The 14424-nt window shown below is 31.6% G+C and overlaps 1 long non-coding RNA gene across 1 annotated transcript; it reads left to right on the top strand.

Moving 5' to 3' along the window:
* Nucleotides 1–10563: 10563 nt before the first annotated feature.
* Nucleotides 10564–14110, top strand: LOC143058317 (uncharacterized). Its single transcript, XR_012972999.1, has 3 exons — nt 10564–10632; nt 11701–12057; nt 13976–14110. It is a non-coding gene; the product is annotated as an uncharacterized LOC143058317 (long non-coding RNA).
* Nucleotides 14111–14424: the final 314 nt, after the last annotated feature.

The following is a 14424-nucleotide window of genomic DNA, read 5'->3' as shown; positions in this document are numbered from 1 at the left end:
CTTATTTGTAAATCTATCTGTGCTGAACATGATTGCTGTTTACAGTTTATCTCTATCTTTTATAATATTCATGATAACAAAAAACAGCAAAATTTCCTTAAAATTACCAATTCAGGGGGCAGCAACCCAACAATGGATTGTCCGATTCATCTGAAAATTTCAGGGCAGATAGATCTTGACCTGATAAACAATTTAATTATGTCAGATTTGCTCTAAATGCTTTGGTTTTTGAGTTATAGGCCAAACACTGATTTTAGTCCTATGTTATATTTTTAACCATGGTGGCCATCTAGGTTGGTTGGCCGTGTCACCGGACACAATTTTTTAAACTAGATACCCCAATGATGATTGTGGCCAAGTTTAGTTCAATTTGGCCTAGTAGTACGGCGGCTTTGTGAAAAATTGTTTATACTTTATATTTAAACATTTACAACATGATAGAATCATTGAAAGATAACTTAAAGCCAAAAGTTTAATGACCAGCACAAAAAAAATCATTTTCTTTACATTTTAAAAAAAGTTGAATATTTGAATAAATAATTGATATTTCTATGTCCGCCATTTTGGATATTACCGGAAGTAAGGATATTTAAGACATATGTCTTATACATTGTATCCACCTGAAGCACCAAGGAAAGGTTCCTGTACAATATAATGATAGTAGCAATACGTTAAAACACATTTCAATTACCTTCCCTAAAAAATAAGCTTATTTAAGTACAATGTCCGCCGTGTTGGATTTTAACCGGAAGCAGGATTTTTGAAGACATCTAATCTTTAAAATATACCCAAAAGTAGTACATAACAAAGGTTTGTATAAAATATGCTAGTAACATGATAATAACACCTTTTCAAATACTAGCCTTCGATTTTGGGCAGATTCAAGTATGACGTTCGCCATTTTGGATTTTACCGAAAGTGAGACATTTTTTTCAAATGCTTCCCTATCTGAAATAACAGATTAATAGTTGAAGAAGGTATATGCCAAATTTCATGCTTGTAGCAGGATGTGCACAATTCGTCTGAAATATGCTTGTAGCCGCCGGACTAGAGTAGTTTCAGAGGAGAAGATTTTTGTAAAAGATAATGAAGATTTATGAAAAATGGTTAAATATTGACTAAAAAGTGCAAAAACACCTAAAGGGGTCAATTGACCATTTCGGTCATGTTGACTTATTTGTAAATCTTACTTTGCAGAACATTTTTGCTGTTCACAGTTTATCTCTATCTATAATAATATTCATGATAATAACCAAAAACAGCAAAATTTCCTTAGAATTACCAATTCAGGGGCAGCAACCTAACAACGGGTTGTCCGATTTATCTGAAAATTTCAGGGCAGATAGATCTTGAACTGATAAACAATTATACCCCTGTCATATTTGCTTTAAATGCTTTGGTTTTTGAGTAATAAGCCAAAAACTGCATTTTACCCTTATGTTTTATTTTTAGCCATGGCGGCCATCTTGGTTGGTAGGCCGGTCACCGGACACAATTTTCAAACTAGATACCCTAATAATGATTTTGGCCATGTTTAGTCACTTTTGGCCCAGTAGTTTCAGAGGAGAAGATTTTTGTAAAAGTTTACAGACGATGGACGACGGACGCCGGACAACGACGGACTACGGACGCCAAGTGATGAGAAAAGCTCACGTGGCCCTTCGGGCCAGATGAGCTTAAAATGAATGTAAAGTTTTTACCCATATCTACCATTGCCATATTGAGATAGTCGTAATTCGAGTTATCACTTTAATACCCGTGACTTTGTCGGTAAACTGTCAGGCTTACAGTCATATCTACTATAATCTAAATTGTAATAACTTTATACTTTAATGTTCTTTTTTTGTTGTTACTATGATGTAGACTTTCTTCGGTGTGTTTGTTTTAGGTAACTGTTCTGGTTGGCATGTATTTTATCTGTCGCTGTCTGAATTTATTTACTCAGCTACTTTTGCATAGGTACTCCCATAAACCCATCAAGCAACTTTTATTAAAAGTCATCTGTACTTTAACTGTTTCGATACCTTAAAGTCATTGATATTGTCCCAAAATTTATCTAACCTTTTTAAAAAATCTAAAGAAAACTAAAGAAGATGTGGTATGGTTGCCAAAGACAACTATCGACCGAAGTTCAAATAAAGTGGATATAAGTAGGTATATGGCATTCAACAATGCAAAAAAACACACAATTCTGTGTAGACAGCTATAAAAGGCCGAGACATGAAAAATATGAAAAAAATGTTTGTGAAAACTAACGGAATAATTTATATCAAAACAATTTACGAAAACATAATCTGACAGACGTGAACCAACGACAACCACTGTAATACAGATTCATGACTGGGTCCAAGAACTTAAAGAAAGATTGTGGCTGAGTTTAAAATGGTTGTGAACTATAAAAAAAACAGTTGTTATAACTTATATCTCAAAACTAAAATAGTCAGTGCAAATCGAACGAGTGGTAAAAATTATCTACAGATCATGACGGGAATAAGTAAAGCAGAAAGTTAGTAAGCAGATACACGCGTTCACAGGTAAACTATAGGTAAATATCGATCAATAAATCACCTGTGAATTATGAAAGACATATCTCGTTGCATATGGATATTTTTCAATGTGAAGGTAGGTCGGAAAAATGAATGCTTCATTTTGTTTTTGATATATTATCAAACACCAATGCAACCACGTATCCCAAATAAACTGACAGAAAACGACATATGTGTGTCTGTACTTAGAGCTTTAGTAGGTCGTCTTGAGATTCATTATTTTAATATAACCAATTAAATTATTTGTTATATATATTGATATATTCTATTTAAAGTTGTAATGATTACATATATTAAAGTAATGTCAAACGAAGCGTAAACTGCAGAAACACCAATTAACTGTCTGATCTTACGCAATATGAACTACGTTTTTGAATTGTTTTATAACTAGTAACATGAAGTAAGACGAAACATAGGACATACATTATTTTGTTTTGTCCTGACCTACAAAAGCTAAAGCAGGATTTAGTGCTGACTTAGATTAGATATGTGCAACAGATTATTTTGGTAAATGTTGACTTAATGATGTAAATTGTAGATTATATACGTGGAAAACGTGATCTATAAATTCATTGTTTACTTACCTTGTCATTTAATTTTAAATTCTATTTTTGGTTATTTAAATAGGCAACCATTCAAAAATAAAATCGATCTTCACAACTCATGAATATAATAGCTCACTGACAACATGGAATCTTTGCACCTTTGCGTAATACAACTTATATTGTCTTCAATTAATTCGTTATTCCCTTTCAATGTATAAATGCAACAAGTACCCCTCTTCCTTCCACCACCAACACATAAAAATGAAAGAATGTCTTATACAATACGAATTGCGTGGTTAAATTACTGTTCTATAACTAGTATAATAAAACAAGAAAAACATGAACGTTTTAAATTATTTTCCAAAGCAAAATGATTTTTATCTTTGACCCAAAAAATTGATGTAATCGTTAATACTGACCTAAATGAAATAGGTACATCAGTTTATTCAGTTAATTGTAGACTTAACAATGTAAATTGTAGATAATATACTTGGAAAACGTTATCTATCAATTCACAGTGTTATTTACCCGGGTATTTGTTTGTTCATTTAGACATGTTAGCCGGTAAAAATTTCAGAAAACACAACCCAAAATTGTTTGCTTAGGAAATAAATCTATAAATAACCCAATAATAACGTGTACATCTTTGCAATTCATTGGTTTATTAAACTTTGTTTACTTAAATGCATTCAATATTCACTTTCAATGTCTAAAAACATCTAAAAAAAAGAAGAAGCAACAATAAATTACTATTGCTAACGTTTACTCTTATCTTTCTTATTTATATCATAACATAACATTACCAGATATCAAACTGTACAATAAACGGTACTACAATAGTAGTTTTCAGCATTGTTGTGATTGTATATTATCAAAAGTTTATCTCATTAACATTGCAGCTTTCAAAATTATCATAAAAAAGAAATAAAAAATTGATTTAATATTCAATAATCTTAAAATTTACTATAAAGTTCGTTTTTTTAGGTCACATTAATCTATTTTTGAATTAAAGATTTTACGATATTCATTTAAAACTACGCCCTGTCCTATATCATTTAGAAAAGAACCACTGTAAATGTGTAAATGACATTGTTTTGTTTCGTTTTTTTTTTAATTGTTATTGCAACAACTTAATATTTGAGTTAAAATTTGTTTGCACTGATTTGTGTTTCTTGAAATGATATGTGTTTTGTAATGATTTGTGTTTTTGTAATAATTTGAGTTTTTGTTCTGATTTGTGTTTTTGTAATGATTTGTGTTTCTTTAAAAGATTTGTGTTTTTTGTACTGATTTGTGTTTTTGTACTGATTTGTGTTTTTGTACTGATTTGTGTTTTTGTACTAACTTGTGTTTCTTGTACAGCTTTGTGTTTGGTGTACTTGTTTATGTATCATGTTCTTTTTTGGTTTCCTGTACTAATTTGATTTTCATGTAAAAATTGTGTTTCATGTACTGAATTTTGTTTCCTGTACAGTTTTATGTCTGTTGTTCTGTTTGTGTTTCTTGTACAGCTTTGTGTTTGCTGTACGGATTTGTGTTGTTTATACTGATTTTGTTTCTTGTACTGATTTGTGTTCTATATACTACTTTGTGTTTTCTGTACAAATTGTGGTTCAGCTACTGTATAGTTTCATGTACTGGGGTCTGTTGTTCAACTCGCGTTAAATTTAACAAGTCGTCACAGTGTCGTTATATGTAATCGAACTCACCATGCTCATTGGAATTGATTAAATTTTAATCAGTTCATTAACCTCAATCTAAGATGGCTGTCAATGTTTTGTTTCAACCACCCGTTGTAAGATGAGAGCGATATTTTCGCGGTTTTGACACTCTTGAAAAGGAAATTTCTGATGAGGATCTAAGGCAGATATATAGATTTAACAGAGAGACCATTGGGAACTTGTCGGATTTAATGAAAGGGGATCTGGAGTGTGCGACAAATTAGGAGACAGCCCTTTTAGTGATTGCCTTGAGGTTTTATGGAAGTGGATCACACTTGCAAGTGTTTGGGGACACGATGGGATTTGACAAATCAACTGTGTCTCGGGTGATTGACCGTGTGACGGAATCATTAGTTGCCAGGAAAGATGAATTCATATCGTTGCCAGATAACCAGAGGAAGAAGATGATAAGGACTGGGTTTTATGAAACGGCTGGATTTCCAAACGTGGTTGGATGCATTGATGGGACTCACATACGGATTACTGGGTCTAGGATTGATTAACCAGCATTTGTTAACCGAAAGGGATTCAACAACATCAAAGTGCAAGCCATTTGTGACCATGAAGGTAATTTAAAACATAATAGTCTACCTATTTAATGTTCTCAACATGCATTGTGTGCGTTCTTTTTCTTGACATCTTCAATTGTCCTTGACCATATACATGTCTTGTATTTTTTTGAACTGGTATTGAACTGATTTAGAATCGATGAAAAAAGAAATACAACTCAATCTTGTTATATACTTTTTAATGGATCCGTAGAATTATTGCTTTTAACCGTTTCACTTTTAAATATGATCGATCGAGTGAACTGCTAAGTGTGTATGCTAAAGACATAAATTTATTGATCAAAATAGTTTTAAAGATTTGCCCAACCACCCCTTGTTTGCTTTGGCATGTTTAGGTAGAATTTTTATCAGGCTTATCAACTTTGAAACGTCAACAAAATGTGTGTCTCACGTAGTTTGCAGAAATTATTGATCTACCTCTTAATGTTTCTGTGAGGAGACAGACCCCCCCCACCCCCGATAAAAAATTCACCAAATAAAATAAGTGTCAAAGCATCAAAATATTTCGCCCCCCCATTCTTTCTGGTTGGGAAATAATGATGAATTCCTAAGCCAGTCATTGTTCAATATATTTAAAAAAAAAAAAAAACTACGATGCCATGTATTGTTTATCTGAATTGTAACTTTACATATTTTGTATTCATCATATTGAAATTTCGCCCAATATTTGAATGACTGGAACTATAATGGACAAACTATGCAGGCATTTAAAAAAGATGTGGTAATGATTGCTAATGAGACAACTCTTCACAAGAGATTAAATGACACAGAAATAAACAGCTATGGGTCACCATACTTTATTCACAATCACTGACTTGCTTTGTCGATTGACAAAAGAATTATGAACCTCAGTACGTTTTCCCCTTTTTAATAATAATTTTTTAGTTTAAAGGAAGATTCACCAACATCAGTGCTAGGTGACCGGGATCAGCACATGATTCTCTTGTTTTCAAAACCTCAGTCATAGGTTAACATCTTTAGAATTGATATCTACGAATTGGAAAAGGTGTATTGTTAATAGACAGTGGTTATTCCTGCAGACATTTTTTTGCTGACACCATACAGACAACCAGATGCTGGTAGAGGTCAAGCAAGGTTTACTCAACAAGGTCAACAATAGAAAGGAAATTTGGAATATGGAAGAAGCGCTTTCACATTGTAGGTAAAATTAATTCTTACAAATAATCATAGTAATAATATGAATAGTTGACATAGTGTATTACCTTATATTTTTTATATTCTTATAAAGTTATATTGTGTTTATTTTTCTTGTGAGACTGCTGTCTACTAAATCTTTTATTTGTACAATTTCTCTAAATTTTGGTTAAGGTGATCCTTATTGTCCCCTTCTCTGTCGGAGTCTTTTATAGCCGGCTATACTTTTTATTTTGCTGACAGCAGTACGGTTGCCTATAATTGCTTCCATCAACTTCATTTTAACTTTGCAGGATATATACATTTTAGTTGTAAAATTGACAATCATACCAAACGTCCTTGATCTTCCTTATTTTAATTACGTAAAAAAACGACAAAACTGTAAAAAACAGTTGTATATTAAAGTACTGATAAAACTGACACAAGAAACACGTAAAATGTCAAGCCGGGACGAAAACAGAATGATCGGCAATTTACCACACAGATCAAAACCCTAAAAATTATACGGAGATCGGGATCCAGTTAGCGAATTGGTAATGTTTGTTCAGTAAATTCAGGTAGTCCTGTTTGGGTAACTGCTCCTAGTTAGTCATAACTGTAATTTTAATAAATCGTGATTAGAAAAGTACATCATCAGTTGGACTGTTTGTTCAGCTTCATACCTTATTTGGTCCTTTTCCATTACGCGTGTCTGGCGTAAATATAAAATTTTGGTCCTGGTATCTATGATGAGTTTATTTACAACCACTGGGTCGATGCCACTGCTGGTGGAGATTTATTTCCCCGAGGGTATCACCAGCCCAGTAGTCAGCACTTCTGTGTTGACTTGAGTTATCATTGATATGTTCATAATTGTAAATTAACTGTAACACAACTTAAAATTTATCAAAAAAAACCAAAAAAAAAAACAGAAAAAAAACTAAGGCTTTCCTACTTCAGGAATAGATTACCTTAGCCATATTTGGCATAACATTTAGGAATGTTTGGTCATCAATGCTCTTCAACTTCGCACTTTATTTGGCCTTTAAAACATTTTTGGATTCGAGCGTCAATGATGAGTCTTTTGTAGACGAAACGCGCGTCCGGCGTTAATATACAATTTTGGTCCTGGTTTCTATGATGAGTTTATTCGTAATAGATTTAAGTAATCTCAGACTTATTCGCGATCAACTTTCATTCTTACAAATAGTATTTTTGTCACACTTTAAAAATACAAATAAATGTGGTTTTATTGTATTACAGATCCGAATGATATCTGATAAAGCTTGCCGAAACATCATTGGTTTTCTGCACAATATTGCCATCATAAGGAATGAACCTGAAGATGCAGAAGAAAAATTAATTGACAATCAACATCAGATACCCCCCTATAATAGTCCATAGGACGGAGAAGGCATTCGGGACCATTTTGCTACCACTTTTTTTGCCTAATAAATTGCATGTTTTTTCCCCCATATTATCATACATAAAAAATGAGGAAATTTGAAAAATAGCAACAAAGCTTTATAGGTCAGTAAAAACTTCCATCATCGTGATTGCCAATGAGACGATGTGGTATCCAGAAACAATTAATACAAGACCAAATGTCCTCAATATCAACAATTATAGGTTCCAGTGGGACAATTGTAAATCAGTTCACAGATAAGTTAGAACAAACACCAGAATTATATAATAAAGAAACAAAAAAAAAAAAACATATAAGAAGTACATTTACAACTGACAACAATTAAAATGACAGGCTCCTGATTTGGGAAGGTGAATAATTAAAGCGAGGGTCTCAAGTTATATCATTCCTTGCAAGAAGTCAAAAATGAAACATATGAGCTAGCATCCTGTTCATGCAGTTGCACCACACATGAATTACATCCTTATATCATTGAGTTTTTGGTTGAAATACTTGTCATTTATGATACTTTGAATAATAAAGGTGCATTGGGCGCGGCTAAATTGTAATTACTATTTTCTTCCAGATAGGAGCGTGTACACAAAATGAATTTATTGGCGTTATAATAATTTCTAAAATAAAAAAAAAATAACAATATAACAATGAGTTTGATACGTTTAATACATAGAGGCAAGTGCCTTGGAGACTGTAACCGGTTCTGAATTGTCATCCACTTACTTCTGTAACAGCTTAATTTGGAGTTCTATTTTTTTCTTTTCTTTTCTTTTCCATTTGCATTTTCTGCTTCTGTTTTGACAAAAGGAAAAAAAACATTTGGGGATATATTTTTAAGTGCTAAATATTATTTACTTACTTGTCTGGAATGGTTGATTTCAAATCCACCCTGAATTCCTCTGAAGCTGGTGGTGTCCTTTATCAGGTTGATTACTCTCTCTACTGCTGACCTAGGTTGCTTTGGGGCTGGTCCTCCCCAGTTTTGAATATTTCACGCCTGTGTTGTATAGACGGCCTTAGACACTCTTGTGGTATTCCTCCACTTGTTTCTTACTTCTGTAGCAGTACGAAAAGCAACTCCATGCGAAATTGTCTCCATGGCTATCTCATCCAAAACTTCTTTATTTAACTTGTTGGTCACTGTGTTGGTTAATTATACATTATTGATATTGGCGTGTTTTTCCACAAGTTGTTGAATGAGGTTTTCTTCACCCACAGAAATGTGGATCTTTTTAAGTCTTTCTTAGTTTACTTGAATTTGGTTCAGCAGATTCAGATATTGTTTTACAGACAGGAAGCTCCAAAACAAAGCATGATGGGTAAGTTTTATTTAATCACTTGATTAATCAGTTGATTAAATTTTAATGCATTGATAAATCAGTTGATTAGATTTCAACGCATTGATTAATCAGTTGATTAAATTTTAATTCATTGATTTTTTAATCGACACGTTAAATATTGTTGAACAACAGAAAATAAACGATTCGTTATGTAACGAGTCGTTCAAAGATTTAACAACTCGTTAAATCTAATCAATCGTTAAAATAATAATTTTAGTTTTTTGTAGAGCTTTGTAGTGATTGTAGTGATTTTTGTTTCCTGTAATATTTTGTATTTCTTGAACTGACGTGTGTTTCATGTACTGAATTGCATTGTGTTTGCTGATTTGAAAAGCATTGTGTTGCTTGTACTGATTCGCAATGTTTTTTTTATTTTATTTTAAGTTATTTCACTGATCGATATTCAAATAGGGTTGAATAACTTGAAGTATTTATATGTCTGTCTGTCTAAATGTCATGGTTCTGTTGAATCATTAAGCTGTCTTGAAAAAATATAACCAGTTTTTTTTCATGCATACAATTTTGCTCAATACATAACTTCGATATAGAGGTTTACGATTGTAGTTGGATTTTTGTGCACGAGGGATTGAGGGTGTTAAACAGACGAATAAGTTTATTCTATTTAGTTTGATAATACTTAGTAAATTTTGCATAGGACATATTATGATCTCAACGTATTTAGTAGAACTTGCAGCAAGAAAGTCTTAAGAGAAAAAAATATTCAAATCAATTACAACCCTTCGCGCACCCACTCAACATTTATATATACTATAACGTGTATAATGTTAAATGAAACATTGTTGCTAATTCTTTTGAAAATCCACATTTCAATACAGATTTAACTCTGATAAAAAGGAATAACGAGTAGAACTATTACATGTAAAGCTCTTTGTTTATTTAAAAGTATTGATTAAAAAAGGTGTTGAAACTAAGTTATCGAATGTTTTGGCAAATGGCAACCATCTTGAAATGACACACTCACATAATGTAGATTACATTCTTTGATTAAATAATATGACCGACATGTACCACAACAGTCAATATAACGTTGTAATCGTATTGCAATATCCTATAAGTTACATGAATAGTATCTTCTCTTCATAAAATTAAGAATTGATATACCGGTTGTAAACAATTTACTTCTGGTACAGGTGAGGTGCACATTACGAATATTGTCGTCATAACGCCATCGTTGTATACATGTTATAACAATTCGAGTCCACCCTGTCAAACAACATGATTTAAGGTGAATGTGTCCTAAAACAAAACTACTGAAGCAATGCTTACTTTTAGATTAGAATGATTGAGGCACTACAGTTGTTATGTGTAACTGCAGCATTGGTAACAACCACGTATGGTAAGCTAACACATTACTTTTTTTTATTACGGCAACAAATGTAAAACTGAAAATTTCTAGAATCTAATATTTCAATTTAAACTAGAAAATCTACACTAAAATATACGACACATCGGACGATTTTCGATCCCTATTGTTAATTTTCTTTTTCTGGACAGTCTTGTTCCTTTGACACCATTGCACGGTGTTAATAAACATCAACTGGTTCACTATGTTCGTGTCTGTTGGGACGTTGTTGATTTCAATAAATGTAGTTTATGTATAACCGGTAAATAATTAAGGAAGGGATTTCGTTATTACAAATTACTTTAAAGCTTTAGTTATACTTATTTTTTAGAAGATGTAAAGATTTGGTTTGGATGTTTGGTTGTACCCGCAGACACGTAGTCATTTCTCAGACTAAAAGATTTTACCCATTGTTTAAGACCTTTGCATATACGATCCGCCATGAGTATCCACAAAAATTACATATCAAAATTGTATATTGTACAAAACTGTATATACTGCTTAGCAATATGCTTTCATTAATCGGATATTATTAATTCGAAAATGGAAATTACTTAATTATTTTAATTGAGTATGTCTAAAAGAACGATACAATATTACAAGAAAGTTTAGTATTTATTTGCTGAAGCCATTCACCAGGTCTTGTACCTTTTGTATTTATTTCAGAGTTGACGTTCAGAAAAATAAATGTAAATGAAAGAGGGACAAAAGATACCACAGGGACAGTCAAACTCATAAATCGAAAATAAACTGACGGCGCCTTGGCTAAAAATGAAAAAGACAAACAGACAAACAATAGTACACATGAAACAACATAGAAAACTAAAGAATAAACAACACGAACCCCACCAAATACTATGGGTAATCCCTGGTGCTCCGGAAGGGTAAACAGATCCTGCTCCACATGTGGCACCCGTCGAGTTGCTTATGTGATTACAAATCCGCTAAATAGTCTAAGTCGGTAACTAATATTGATGAAATGACAAAAAATATAGACCTATTACTTACAATTTGAATATAATATAGCTAGATAGCATTTTATAATATAGAACGATATTTAAGGTATTAATCCTGATATCAATCTTAATGGAATACACCTGAGAGAAGAAAATGTATACCATTTAAACTGTACGACAAGTATTGGTGTATCGGGATGTTCAGTTGAATTTTATGCAAATGACACAACTGTGGATGATATTCGTTTTTCTAATGGAAAATGCGTCCATAAAGACGGCGAATGTCAATCAAACAAATGCTACTGTTCAAGCGATTGTAAGATATTCAAATTGAACATAACTACTACCACAAGCAATTCAGTGAGTAACTTTGGATGTGGAGCAAGAATTATGGTTAGTGATACATGTAGCGATATCAACATAACATATTCTGCAAGAACAACCATCAAACAGGATAAAAACGGTTAGAATTTTTACAATGTTTTTATTCTATTTTAACTAAAACAAATCGATCATACCAATATCAGAAATACCATTACTTTGCTATGTAATTTTGTTTCGTTGAACATGCTGTACAAAAAAACCACATGATGTCAAAGATATTTATATTAATCGATGTGTAATTGAAAGAAATCATAATAGGACCGTTGCAATATTTACAAAACAAACATTCTATGCATTTATAAAAAAAAGAATAAAGTCTGTGTTCATTATATAAAATGTATATACATAACACATAAATAATCGTTCATAACAGTTAAATAAACATTCATAAAAAGTAAGATATTTATTTTTGAAGTTCAATACATATTCGTAGATACAAAATGTTCATAAACAAAAAAAAAAGGAAAATAAATGTCAATAAAATAAAATATGTGCCCATAAGATAAGATATATGTTTCTATAAAATAATAAGTTGATTTTTATCACGAGATCGTTGCTTTTGATTAAGTTAAGAGTATACAAAAAAAATACACATCGACAGAAATGTAACTTATGTTATACTGGCATGCAGTATGCTTCAAAGACCCTTTTAATTATAAGACATTGAACTAACTTAAAATACAGGTCATCCCATCCCTTTTGCTTCATATCATTTCTGTACAGAAATAAAGAGAAGACTAGTAATACAATCATATACGTTGCAGACAGTAAGATTATGTACATTGTGTAATACAGCAGATGTCATGCATATCTAGAAGCAAATCATCTTTTCTTAAAGAACGACAATCCGTTTTAGAAATTTTTAGAAAATATATAGAACGTGTCTCAATTAGATTTTAAGGGGCTATCATACTATTATTCAAATAGTGCTTTATCACTTTCATTTCCAATATGTCTTAAATGTTAAACGTATTCTATATACGCCAATTGCAGTTAAATATATATTTCAAGTATAACAGTTTGTTCAATTAAAAGACATGTACCTTGGTGTTAACCAATAGACTGCTATTGGGCTATTTCAAATATTTGCACAGCTTGGATAGAATAGAAACAAGTACTTTAGTAAGATCATTACAACCATAACCATCGTCTTCCACCAATCGCACTTTAACGGACGATATATACACATTATGTGTACAGAACGTGTTTACTGTTACCGTTTTATACCTATAAACAAAAAGAAGGTGTGGTATGAAGCAAATGAAACAAATCTTCACACAAATAGACAACCATACGATCTTCACCAATTAGCAAAGCCCATAGTATCAATCAAATACATTGCTAAAAAGGAATGATGCAAGTTATTGAACGTATACATAAATTCATAAGAACATATATCGTATTTTATGAACAAATGTTTTCATTTGTTTTAATAAAAAGATGAATATGTATTTTATAGTTTATTAATATACATTTATCTTTGATAAATAATTATTTCATTATATGAACATATATTTCTTTTTTAATGAACAGTTGTTTTTATGTTTTATGCATATACATTTGTATTTTATAAACCCATACATTGTTTTTTTATTAAATATGTATTTTGTTTCTATAAACAAATTCTCGTGTAAATTTTATGAACATATATTTCCCAACATCTCCTGCAAGTTGACACGTGGAAAATTTGAATAACGTTGTGTATTTTTTTTGTTCAAGTAGTCGTTTTGGATTTTGCCATGACGTTGGCAGATGGGTTTCCATTTATAAGTTGTTTGATAGGTATCTATCATGTTTAAAGTCTTTATGAAATGACAAAGAACTGATGCAAACAGTAACCTGCTTTTAATTTTACCAGTTAATCATGTTCATATCAAACTGAACTACAAACTAATTTTTTGACTTTCACTAGTCTGTAAAAACAAGTAATATGCATTAAATTAAAAATACTGTTGAGGATTATAACAAAGTTGGTTTTTTGTATTGTATATGTATAGATTTAAGAATGTTGGAAAAGATTATTATTCCTGTCAGTGTTGAAAAGATTTGCAACAACATTTCGGTAGTAACAACACAAGAAAATGAAAAATGCAAGAACACTGCTGCTGATGTATTGTTTATACTTAATTCTGTAGTTTGTAAGTATGTTAGAATTATTGAACCTAAAATTTTTATTTGAAAAATCAAATTTATTTTGGACAAAAATAGTGTGTCAATTAAAAAACATGAAAATGTACGGACAAATGAACATGATTTATATACAAAAGAAGATGTTATATGATTTCCAATGTGACAACTCTCCACAAGAGACCAATTGACACATATATTAACAGTTAAATGTCATGTATATATAGCATTTTGTAACTGGATCAAACATGCCTGCTGGTGGCTGCAGTTGATGTTCATTAAAAAGCAGTAAAACGCGAATAGATGAACCAAAACTTCA

Source organism: Mytilus galloprovincialis, chromosome 14, assembly GCF_965363235.1.
Source record: "Mytilus galloprovincialis chromosome 14, xbMytGall1.hap1.1, whole genome shotgun sequence".
In the NCBI taxonomy this organism is placed as follows: Eukaryota; Metazoa; Mollusca; class Bivalvia; order Mytilida; family Mytilidae; genus Mytilus; species Mytilus galloprovincialis.
The sequence above is the reverse complement of the archived record's forward strand: the minus strand, read 5'-3'. Positions and strand labels throughout refer to the sequence as shown.